Source organism: Saccostrea echinata, unplaced genomic scaffold, assembly GCF_033153115.1.
Source record: "Saccostrea echinata isolate AGI-Se365-2 ecotype Australia unplaced genomic scaffold, CSIRO_AGI_Sech_v1 ptg000003l, whole genome shotgun sequence".
Lineage (NCBI taxonomy): Eukaryota > Metazoa > Mollusca > Bivalvia > Ostreida > Ostreidae > Saccostrea > Saccostrea echinata.
The window spans coordinates 5,667,132-5,680,296 of NW_026889752.1; the positions used below are offsets into that span (position 1 = coordinate 5,667,132).

Here is a 13,165-nt window from a genome sequence, read left to right on the forward strand (position 1 = left end):
CAATGAATGAAAAAGGAAACACGTTAATTAATCAACAGACATTATTTACACAGATAAATATATTAAGTTCTTTTCTGTAAAAAAAAAAAAAAAAAAAAATCAAAACTATCACTTAATTTGTTACAATGGAATTGTTGTTTTTGTCAAAGAAGACACCTTCTCAAACTGACCACCCGTGTAGTATTTGAGTTAATCAGATTTCTTATAAAAAGGCCTGTATTAAAACTCGACCAGTATAGAACCATCACCCTCTTCAAAAATACGAAACAAAAAAAAATCATTATGGGTCTCGGAAAAATTAAACAGACAGGAGAGATGAGGTGAGGTTACATGTATTCCCGATTTCCACCTTCGTCGTTTGAGTGCAGACTCTGCTGCGAGGTGAAAACCGTTAGCTATGTTTGCTACACCTGTAAGCAGATAGCTTGCTGCAAGATTTGCTTCAGGCGATTGATGTCCCGCAGTTGCCCTCTTTGCAGAAGCAGAACGACACCAGGTAAATTATTATGATTGTTAATTGATGTAGAGTAGCGCGGCATAGATTTTCTCTTTTTAAATTTTAATATCATATTTTTTTTCTTTTAGACCCTGCTTCAATTTAAAATTTAACTAAAGCAACGGGGGGAGGGGGGGGGGGTTATTCTACCTTTAGCTTATTTTAAAAGTAAACTTATTACTCTATATTGATATATAAAAGTTATTTTTACTTCTCCTTGACCATTGGAGGTGTCTAATATGTTTAATTTACTCGTGTTTGATCATACATAATGGAGGGGCTGCGTCTTACATGTATATAAGTAGGGTTTCAAAACAAAAAAAAACCCCTACAATTCATTAATCTCTTCGTTATAACTGTGTATATCGCTCAATGATTGTATATTCAAGGGAATAAAGTGATTCACATTAAAGAATTAAGTTTTCGAATACAATCGAGATTTAAGGGAAACTAAATTTTAAAAAAATCCAACAGTAAAATCATCTTTTTTTAAAAAAAAAAAAAGTAATTAATAATACTACTTTTCATAAGTAAAATCAATGTCGATTTAAATAATGTCGCGATATACTATTTATGGATAAATAAAACATAATACTATTACGAGAATAAAGTTGTGATGTTCAGCATATTCGGTTGAAGACTGTGTTAACTATGAATCGTGTATAATCAATCCTACTGCAGACGTATATACACATTATGTAATTTCCCCTACATGCCGCTGGTCCGCTACGCGAGGGGACAGTCTGCGGGTAACATCAAAGGCGGCGCTAGCGCCTGGGTGACTCGACTTTCAGAAGGGAGCAAAGGAATGGAATTCTTCAAAACTAGGGTCTTTGTACTTCTACGGAATCAAATAATTTAAGTTACGTCTCACTAAGATTTATTGTTTTTAATAATTATGACAATTATTAATCGTTAATTTATCGTTTTCTCTGTAAATAATAATTTTTCTTAACCCAAAGGCAACTTCATCAATATGGACACTTCCACTGGTCAAGGACCAGTTCCATTTCAATAAACAGGGATGTTGAACTTAATTTTTAAGTTTTAAAGATCAATGTATGCATCTTATATCTAAAACTTTTTTTCCTATTATTCTAAAAACAATAATACCCGGTAGTTATCAATGGTTAAATGTAATTTTGGGGGGGGGGGGGGAATTGATAACATCGTAATTTAGATAACCATTCCACCCCTAATTGGAATGAGTTATTATTTATTATATAAGAGATGGAGGAAGACTTCGGCCATACTATTCCTGAAATTCCAGACACAATGTTCGTATTCTTCTTGATAATTTTGTTTGTGCACGCCGATGCGCGGTCCAGGGTATCAGAGGGAGTGGTCCAGTACCGGGACTGGAGAGAGTTTGAGACGGGAAATCATCTGATGGCAAACTTTGTCATATTGGAGCGAGTAAGGGGGGAGATCAATATGCAAGAGTACCCAGTGTTGAGCCGTCTACTCGTCCACGACCCTCAGACCAAGTGTGATGCCATCACAGCAAACGGCTGGACGACGGTCCAGATAGGATCCCACACTTGTCAGGTAAATATACCTATAAGGGTTTTCATTAATTTTTTTTTATCAATGTCATGAAAAAATAACAATAATTTTAAATAAAAAAAAAAAACACTTCCAGGGAAATATATCGTGAAGAATTTCTTAATTTAATCGATGTTATTTAAAAAAAAAAAAAAAAAAATCAGACATTTATGTTTCTTGTTTCTCTTTTTTTTTCCAGAACGGCCAGCAGAGCAGTTGGCCATGGGTCACCGAGAAGATAACCTCTACAACCCTCAGGACCATTGGAATGACAGCCATAGCATTCAGTAAGTTTGAACTTTAAAAAAAAAATAATAATAATAATAAAAATTAACGGATTTATTTAAATCACTAAAGAAGTTGTTTTTTAAAGTCATATTTTGTTTATTTAGACAAACCTTGGATATATGCTATCCTTGGAGGGACTAGTGTTTTCTCTGATGATTGTTTGCGCTATCAAAAGAAAGTGTCTAAGAAGACGGGTGAACATTGAGATCGAGTCCCAGTCACTAAATGAATTTGATGCAGTTGTCATGAGGGACTTTAAAAATGATTAACTTTTTTCAGCGATGTATCAACTGGCACTGTGTGTGAGGAGACAAAGAGTCAACAATACACCTCGCCCAGTGCGACCCCCCACACCTTCACCAGCCATGCCAGCTCCTCAACTCAGACTGCTCCGTCGCTCAACCAGGCAGAGGCGCCCACCCAACAGACTAACTTACTGATTCCATATCTGATTTGTTCAACCTGCATACCTCCTTTTGTGTTAAATGATAAACTTTTTAATATGTTGGCTCCTCTGATATTATTTATGCATTGAATAAACGAAATATAAATATTTGAATTATTTGTAATCTTTGTATTATTGTGTCAGTGATCATTTTGTAAATTTTAAGTACATTCTATCTTGCTACAGTCCTTCACTGTTTCAACAGTTAACAGAATTGAAAAGGTATATTGAATTTTTTAACTTTTTAATTTTTGCAAAAATTGCAAACATGTAATTTTCGGAGGATTCTCCTCCTCTGAAGCTCCTGCGTCAGATCTGCTAAGCTCTCCTCCAGTTGGAAGACTCTCTGCTGCAGACTTTCTTCTGCGATTGTCTAAAAAATGATAAATTATATTGCAATGAAAAAGGAAAGAAAAACTTAAAGATGTGTGAAAAAAACTGTGTTCAGTAGGTTACATTCCTACGAAACGAAAGAAGGAAGGAAAATCTGAGGCCTGTTTAACAAAGAAAAAATTTACGACTAAGACCAAAAAAAATTCCTGTTGATTGTAAAATTTGCAAAATTTGATAATTTTGTTTAGAATTGCTAGCTAAAAGTATCTTTCTACACAATTAAAAAGATTTTGTTTTTAACATAAAAAGGAAAGTTATTAGCAGAATTAAATTTTGGTCGTAGTTGTAAGTTCTTTTTTGTAAAACAGGTCCTCTAGATAATCGTGGTTAGATCATCCTTAAAATAATGTTTGCTTGCCCTTTCCCACTCAAATTTTAATATATTTGTTGACACGATAAGAGGAATAAAAATAATAAATCATGTCCTGGAATGTAAAAAAAAAAGTCGGGTAGTTTTTAGTCGGTCGGGAGAGCGCAACCAAACAATTTTAAAGATGACCTTACAAGAAATACATTAACTTCCGGACAACATCCGTCGAATTCAGTCATAACCCGGAAAGATTACATGTAAAATAATGTAATGAATGTGTATGACTAATGATGTACTATATAAGACTGAGGAAAATGTACTCATAGTCTGATTAGGTGTTTAATGTCATTTGAAAGAACGACTGTAATTTATGCAGACATTTTGTACTATATGTAACAAGTCGTTTTGTTACAACTCTTCTTTCAAGCGTCATTATAAAAATGTACACGAAAAAAACAGAGAGTTTTCGCTGCGATATCTGTGAAAAAATATTAAATCGTAAAGACAATTATGATCGACATGTTAGAGTGTGCAAAGCAGAATTTAAATGCTTGTACTGTGACTAAACTTTTAAGTTTTCATCGCATCGCACATTACATATTTTGATGCTGAAGGTTTGAAATTAATGTCTACTTTATAAACATGATTGAATTGTGAATATCCATGACACCATTTTACATTGGATATACAACAAAGAAAATGTCTGAATGAGGATACATGTACATGAGGAGTTATTGGCCTTAGCATTTTTTTTAAAAGCTTAATTGATTCAAAAATAAAGAAAAAACACACAATTTTTTTTCTTATTCTTTCACTTAACAATTTTTTGTATTACATCTGTTGTAAAGCATTCTTCTAAAAGATACTTTTCTGCTGGTATGATTTTAGATGACATCGCAGGAAGATGAAAATTATCTTTGAAAATAAAAAAAAAAATATCCTTCTACACAATTTGTAAAATAAGTTCAAATATAATACTTGCACTTCCAACCTTTCTTCCAGCCATTTTCTCGAAATAGATACGATAGATGTACAAGTTAGGAAGTGAAAAAATACAGTGAGCGCAGGCTTCTTTATATGCTTTGATAGATCAAAAAAATCTCTTTTTACTCTTTACATATAAAACAAATACAGTATGTGTAATTAAACCGTCTGGAAAAGCAGTACACGTGTACATCTATATTCCTTCTTTACACATCATAATCCGGGATTTTTTAAAGATTATTCAAGTTACTTCCCTTCAACACGGGAAACGAGTACCTGAAAATGTCAATGAGCATTATGATTCATACAGTTTAAGTAGTATCCCGATTTTATCTTTTTGTGATCAGCATTCAAAACCCTATAAATATTTATAATTACGAAAAAAAGCTGTTTAAAGTAAAAAAAATGATAATAATAATAATAATACTAATAAAAAACGACAGATCTTGTCTCTCTTTTAAATTCTCTCACACATCTTTATTTATTTAGATCAATTTTCCAACAACATCCACGACGTCCACGCAACAAAACAAAAGCAACAGATCTATGGTAATTTATGACAATTTTTGCTTCTGATTCTTTCATGCTAAAATTCATTGTAACTTTAACATGTTAAACTTATAGTGATTTTATTATTTAAAGCAGAACAATGACGCAACAACACCTTCCACTTCGACATCAGCACAACAAAACAGATATGTGGTATTTTTTTTTTTATTTTTAATTTTTTTAAAATAAATCTGCAGTAATGCAGCAATCTCTTGAATTTCTATTCATGATCCGTTTATCACAGGAATCTTGATTTTTTAGAGTTAGAAGTGAACAATGAACCAACATCACCAAATTTATCATCACAACCAAAAAACAAAAAAACAAAAAAAAAACATGTAATAAAATTGATGGTTATAGTATATTTTGTTACAATCTTTCTAATGAAGTTTTATTATTAAATTCTCATTTAGGATGCTTCTTCTAGGTATACATGTCGCACCTGTCATCTAAGATTTGATTGCCGACGAACATATATTGTACGTTCATCAGATGAATGATCATGTCCAAATAGGACCAGGTCTGTAACAACCCAGACCCTGGGGTAATGGGTCTCTCCCATGGGGGGAAGGCGACAGAATCGATGAACGATTAAAGGAAGTATATGAGACGAATGCCCCTTTAATTTTAAGAAGACACCAGGAAGGAAATGTTTACAGCGTATACAACTTTCCGATTGATAATCATTTCACCGTTTCCGAAATTATGCAAGCAGGAAACGAAATTTATGACCGTCAAGAAAATTAGAATTTGGTTTAATATTGAAAAACACCGAAACAGGTGAATATCGGTACTTGAAACCTTATCACAACCAAGAGGTATTTCACTTACATATATAATACTCTGATATTAATTTAAAGCATTTTACAGTAAAAAAAAGATTTACTTAGAGAAAGTTTCAAATTTGTAATTAACTAAGCAGTAAGTACTTAACAAAGATTGCATTGAAGTCTATGGAGCATTTTTTTAAAAATAAAAATTCAAATAATAAGAATATCAATCAATACTGTAGTGGAAAAATGCACTAATTAAAACCCATTAGAAACAGAATGACAATTGAAATGATTTTTTTACCAGATAAGTTTCTTAAAATTGATTTTTTTATTAATTAAACAAGAGGTCCAAGGGCCTTAAAGGTCACCAGAGTACAATACAATTTAGAGGATCCATAAACGGATAATTGAAGCTTTGTTGCCCAAAAGCAAGTAAAATAGACTAGTATGATTAGCATCAACAAAATAATTGGTCTAGTATCTATCTGTCCTCCATTTACGTATCGAGACGAATTCATTTAAAACGTTTACAACATCGCATGCAGCAATTAAACATCACTGATTATATTTTGCGTCAACGTCCCGATATAAAGTGGAAACCATTTCTGATCACAAATGTCCGCATCGTCACATATCATTTAAATTTCGTTTTGGGTAACGGTAGAGTTACTCTACCCGAACACGTCAGTCAATCGAGATCCATTATTTCAATGACAACGGATAAGAAAGGTCGTGCACATAAAGACAACCTTTGTGCTTTCCGTTGTCTAGCATATCATCTGGGTAAAGATTGGTGTTTGTTGGAGAGTCAAACACAAGAGCTATTTCAAAAATGGGTCTCCTTTAACAAAAGCCAAAACAAAGACATAAATTCAAATTCAAACACATGTGTGGGTATTACTTTAGATCAACTAGTCTATTTCGAAAAATGTTTCGAAATCAATGTCAACGTATTTTCTTTGCAAGAAGATGGTTCTGCTCATGTTATTTACAAATCAAAATGTAAATATTCAGACACCATGTATTTAAATCTCTTCGAACATCATTTGTCGTACATCACGAAATTCGATACTTACGCCAAAAAATTTCAGTGCAAAACTTGTCATCGTCATTTTGGGTATTTGAAATATTTGAAAAAACATCAGCGAGTGTGCAAGAAGAAAACAAAGAGACAATTTCCAGGGGGGGGGGGGGGGTTATTCTACTCCAAACACCATTTTTAATAAGTTAGAACAATACGGCATCACTGTTAATACCAGTGATCGTTTGTATGAATGGTTTTTAATCTACGACTTTGAATCTAAGCTTGTACCAACTGATGATGGTCAAAACAGTGTAAGTCTTCAATATACGGAACAACACGTCCCCATATCCGTAAGCGTCTGTTCAAATGTAGAAGACCACACCGAACCGCTATGCATTGTTGAACCAAACATCGAAACTCTTGTCGGAAAAATGCTAGAGTATATGTCAACAATCGCTCAGAAAGCTGCTGAGTTAACTAAACAAAAGTTTTCTCATGTGTTTAGCACCCTCGAGGACTCGGTGTTTGACGAGAGAATTTGTAATGACGCGCTCGAGTGCATCGGAGACGATGACGAAATTCAAAAAATGATAAATGAAGAAAAAAAGCTTTCAAATTATTGCGAACAAATGATCTGCATTGGTTTCAATTCGGCCAAATATGATATTAATTTAATAAAGAGTTATCTCGTCAAACACCTCCGACTCGATGAAAACGCCGCATTCGTTGTCAAACGCAATAATGCTTATTCGTGCATCAGTACAAACAAATTTAAGTTTTTAGACATCTCTCAATATCTGAGTCCCGGTATGAATTATTTGGGTTTTTTAAAAAGCATTCGATGTTCAAGAAAGTAAGGGTTTTTTTTCCCATACGAATTTCTCGATGACATAGAAAAACTCCATTACAACCGACTTCCGCCTCACGAGGCCTTTTATTCAAGTCTAAAAAATGCCAACATTACCGACGAAGAATATGCCTTCTGCCAAAGAGCGTGGGACGAGAAGAAAATGACAACCTTTCGCGATTTCCTCGTCTGGTACAACAACCTTGACGTCGAACCGTTCGTACAAGCGGTGAAGAATTTGCAGAAGTATTATTTCGAACGCAGCATTGATATATTTAAATGAAGTATATCGGTACCGGGTCTTGCGCGTCGAATGTTGTTTGAAAGTGGTACGAAAGAGGGGGCTAGTTTTGCTTTGATCGATCGTGAAAATGAAGATCTGTACGACACCATCAAGCAAAACATCATTGGAGGACCGAGCATTATTTTCAAACGCTACCACGAGACAGCAAGGTCATTCATTCGTGGTAATCCGCAAAAGCCATGCGGTCGAATTATCGGCTTTGACGCCAATGCGCTTTACCTATACTCTATAGGAAAAGAAATGTCCGTCGGTTCCTTCGTGCGTATGCGCATGCCCGATAAATTCAAACCTCAGAAACGAGATAAATATACCATTGCATATGATTGGTTAGATTGGTTATCTCACTGTGGGGAATATAAAGCCATCAAACACAAGATGAATTCTGGTAAAGAAAAAAAAAATTGGTCGCTTTCCTGTCGACGGTCACGACGAGGCGACTAACACGGTGCTGCAGGTTAATGGATGTTACTGGCATGCACATCGTTGTTGGTTTACCCGCCATGTCCAAAATGACAAGCTCTTACAAAAAGAGACAAATTAAAACCAAGCTTGCAACGAGTTACCTCAGAAAACAAAGTTACAAGGTCTTTGAAATTCGCGAGTGTACTTTCCGCAACAACATTCGCACTAACCTTCAGTTGAAAAAATTCGTCAACTCGAGAAAGTCGGCCACGGTCGGTTCCATTACACCGCAAGAAATCATTCAAGCGGTGATGAATGGCAAGTTATTTGGCATGGTAGAATGCGACATTCGGGTTTCAGAAGCTTGGCCCGATCACTTTAATCACCCGACTATGACATCATTCGAGTATTTCTCAGAGATGAGTCCTCTCTTTTGTACCACGGACATTCCATTTGACGCCATAGGCTCGCACATGCAAAAACACGCGAAACAGTTTAACCTGAGAACAAAACCTCGCCGTCTTCTGGTAGGAGTTGAATTGTTGATAGCTACGCCTTTACTGCGCTGGTATATAGAGCACGGTCTGGAGATTACCAAAATTTACTAGACCGTTGAATATACACCTCAGAGATGTTTTAAAAATTTCGTTCGCGATGTAAACAACGCTCGACGTCAAGGTGACGGAGACCCGACGAAATCCATAATTGCGGATACGCGTAAACTAGAAGGAAATAGTGCATTCGGATCCACAATTATGCACCAAGAAAAGTTTCAAACTGTCAAATTCGTACGCGGTGAAGGAAAGGCTATGATGGAGACAAACGAACCCACTTTTAAGAAATTATCTACACTTTTCGATGAGGAAGAGCTTTTCGAAATTGAAAAAAAAAATAAGAAAGAATTAAATTGAATCTACCCATTCAGATCGGTTACTTCATCTTGCAGTATGCAAAACTGCACATTTTACAGTTCTATTATGACTTCAAGGATAGATTTGTAGACCACGCAGACTTTGAATACTGCGAGATGGACACCGACTCTGCTTACATGGCCATTTCGGGACCTACCTTTGAGTCTGTGATTAAACCTGAACTGCGACAGATTTACGATCACAGTCTCAAAGGTTACTGTGTCGATAGTTTAGAGATCGAGGCGGACTGCGACCTGCATTGGTTTCCTCGCACTTGTTGCGAGGAACACTCAAAGTACGATCGTAGAACGCCTGGACTCTTCAAAATTGAATTTGAAGGTGACGAAATGATCGGTTTATGTTCCAAGATTTACATCGTCTCTACTCGAACTTAGACGCGCAAAGAAATGTAGGTCTAGAAAATCGCAAGTTATCAAACCACGTTTGGTGACAAAACTTAAGTTTTCCTGCAAGGGAATTTCAACGAAAAGACTTAAAGCCCCTCTCGCCTTATTCCGAGATGTATTAAAAACTCAAAAAGTAGGAACTGGAACAAATATGGGTTTCAAACTTAGAAACAACAGTGTGTATGCGTATCATCAAGTAAGGAATGGTTTGACTTATTTTTACTGTAAGAGAAAAGTTTTTAATGACGGAGTTAGCACTGAACCATTAGATTTCGAATTATGTCCTGTAAATAGCAAAAAGGAATATGAAACTGAAATAGATGACTTCGATCTCGAACTAGTACATATGCTCGCGGAAAGCGAGTAATTGATATTATTTGATGCATGACACTGTTGTTCGAAGAGATTGTATGTATTTTCTTTTTTGTAAAGTTTGCGTTGCACTGTGTGTGTGTGTGTGAGGGGGGGGGGGGGGGGGCATAACGTAACATACAGTTTCATCTCTTGGATGTGATAAGGAATATTATCTAATATTTTCGCTTCTTCTGTGAAAATTTGTAATTATTTATGTACGTTGAATTGGTGATTATACAGTTGGCTTAAATGTGGTTAAAAAAAATATTGCTCTAATTCATCGTTTATTTTGAAGTATCCGTGTTCAATATATTCATCTAGATGTACATTACGTAATTACTTATCATTATTTTTTGGCATGTATATATAACGTTAATGAATTTAAAATCAGGATTCGTTTACGTATATATTTTTGTTTGTCTAACTATTTATATACGTATATACTTGTATACAATAAAGATTTTGGTGTAATTCACGTTTGTCATTTATCCCAAGACAAGGTCATAGGAAGGGTTCAGTATTTATTTTCAAAAGCATCTTATTTAACATGGAGAGAACTACCAGCTCGTCAACAGAATCGTGGTGTTGAATGGGAAATAAAATTCCCAAATCTGAAATTGTATACTTTTGTCAAATGATCGTGGTGTATATCACCATCATTACCTCAATTGGTAACTTATCTCTAAAGAACGGTTCCTCTGAACTATGGATTTCCTTACTTAGCAGTGCAATAGGTTACATATTACCTAACCCCTCTTTAAAACCAGAAAAATATAAGAAGGGTAAAGATACTCGGATGGGACTTAAATTATCATCATGTCTATTCCTTTTCAACCGTGTTCAAGTATGTGTATAAGCGGTCAAACAGGAAGTGGTAAGACGCGATTTGTATACCGCTTGTTGACTGATTTGAATGAAATGTATGACGGTGAGTCACCTAAAAAAAATTGTATTGTTACGGTATTCATCAATCTCTTTTTTACGAAATGGAACAGCGCTTTTCTAACTTGAGATTACATCACGGGGTTCCCACAAACAAAGAAATAGAGGAACTGACCTCTGATCGACAACATACACTAATCGTGCTGGACGATTTAATGCACCGAGTAGTCAGAGATGCCGACATGGAACTTTTATTTACTCAAGGCTGTCACCACCGACGTCTCAGTGTATTATTCATTCTTAGAATTTATTTCCTAAAGGTTCAAAGTCAAGAACTATAGCTTTAAATACCTACTATTTGATACTGATGAAAAATGCTAGAGATGCATCGCAAATAACAATGTTTGGTCGACAGTTATATCCGGGATGTTCTAATCTTGGTGGAGGCTTACAAAGATGCTACTAAGCGTCCCTTCGGTTACCTGGTGGTGGACACGTCACCTCGAGGCGACGATAAATTTAGACTCAGAACAAATATATTTCCGGGAGAGGACCCTACAGTATACACATGTTTATAAGAACAAATGTAGACCTTTGATGTAAGATATTAATAATGACTTCTGCTGCCAGACAACAGAGACATTTTTTTTAGAATTTTTGCTTCAGTCAAATTCCGCACAAAGAAAATTGGTATTGAGTTCCATCACCAGAGATCAATTAAACGTGTTGGGAGAAATAGCCGCGAACGTCATCCATAGTGTTATTTTACTGAATCCAGAAGAGAAAAAAAAGCTCTTAAAAAATACAAATCGTTTCTCCTCGTATTAAGCGATAAGAAGACGGCTAAAAAAAATAAAAGGGGGTTACTTAAAAAGAAACTAGCTCGGCATCACAACCTTGCTGAAAATCGTAAAACCTTTCCTGAAAAAATGGTGGACGTGATGCAGAAATCTGTTTTGGTACCTTACGAGAAGTACAACCGTCTCATGACACTCCAGGAGACACGTGGGTCCAAATCGGAACTTGACAGAGAGAATGTTGCATCAGCACCCGAGAAATTGAGAGACAAACCAAAACCTGAGAGAGAGAAGAATGACAGGGCTACCCAAACCGAAATTGATGAACAAATGAATGCAAAACAAATACCAAACGAACCAACTGCGAACGAGTCCGAAGAGTCCTCGATTACAGAAAAGCCAGTACTCAAAAAGAAAAAAACAAGCTGAAAACAGAAACACTAAGACAAAATATTGTTACAGACTTCAAACAACGTGGATTCGATTTTAATCTTTGTATATATTTGAATAAAATCATTTTTTATAAATCAGAGTTGTTTCTCTTTTTTTTAATACACCATATGACGCTTTATAGTTTCAATATATAATTAGTATTATAGTTTACATTAGAACAAGTGTAATCAAGTTGTTACAGGAGTATTTCGCCGAGAGTCATGATTGATTAAAATAATCCAGCCTTTGACGATACTCAATACAATTGATATTTCAACGTCTAATTAAATACTCGACTTGAAGTCATCTGTTGTATTCTGTTGGAATTGGTTTAAACAAATATCTACTTAATCAATTCATATCTTCATAAATCAAATGAAATTAAATTAATAACGAAGAAACGTTGTTCATCAGTCTAATCCTCGCATTAATACTACTTCTTGACTTCCTGCTACGTTCCTCCCTAATTACCTTCCTGGTTTACACTAATTTACGTCCTGAACCTCAATCCTACTGAACCTCAATCTGGGCTATAATGTCTCCCACTATACTACTTGTATACTAGGTAATTTTTATGTGAAACGATTATTTGGGGATTTTCCCGATTTTTCCTATGGTATACATAATGAATAAATGTAATAAATATACTTTGTTAAGAAATATCAAACAAGTCTCGGGGTTGATGTTTTTGTTTTTTGTTTTTTTGTTTTTTGGAAAGGGGGGGGGGGGGTGCTGTCCACAAGTACCTGTGGAATGGCTGTATAGAGTGCAAATAAGTCGTCCGTTTTGATGTTACTGACTTTTGATAATTTTGACGATTTTAAATTTTCTGTAAGTTCTCTTAAGGTTCTGAAAATCCACATTTGATTAATACTACTTCTAGAATAATGCTGTAGCGCAGAACGCGTACAGTTTCTCCTTTACAACAGTTAATATCTTTGTAAGGAGTGAAGATAAGGGCTTGGAAGAGCATTAGATGAACATTGCAATGTATCTTTGTTTGTTAGGATCTTTATGATGTT

General features: G+C 35.1%; 1 pseudogene; it reads left to right on the forward strand.

The window, feature by feature from the left end:
- The first annotated feature begins 1,771 nt into the window (after window positions 1–1,771).
- LOC133178793 (uncharacterized) lies at window positions 1,772–2,598 on the forward strand (annotated as a pseudogene).
- Window positions 2,599–13,165: the final 10,567 nt, after the last annotated feature.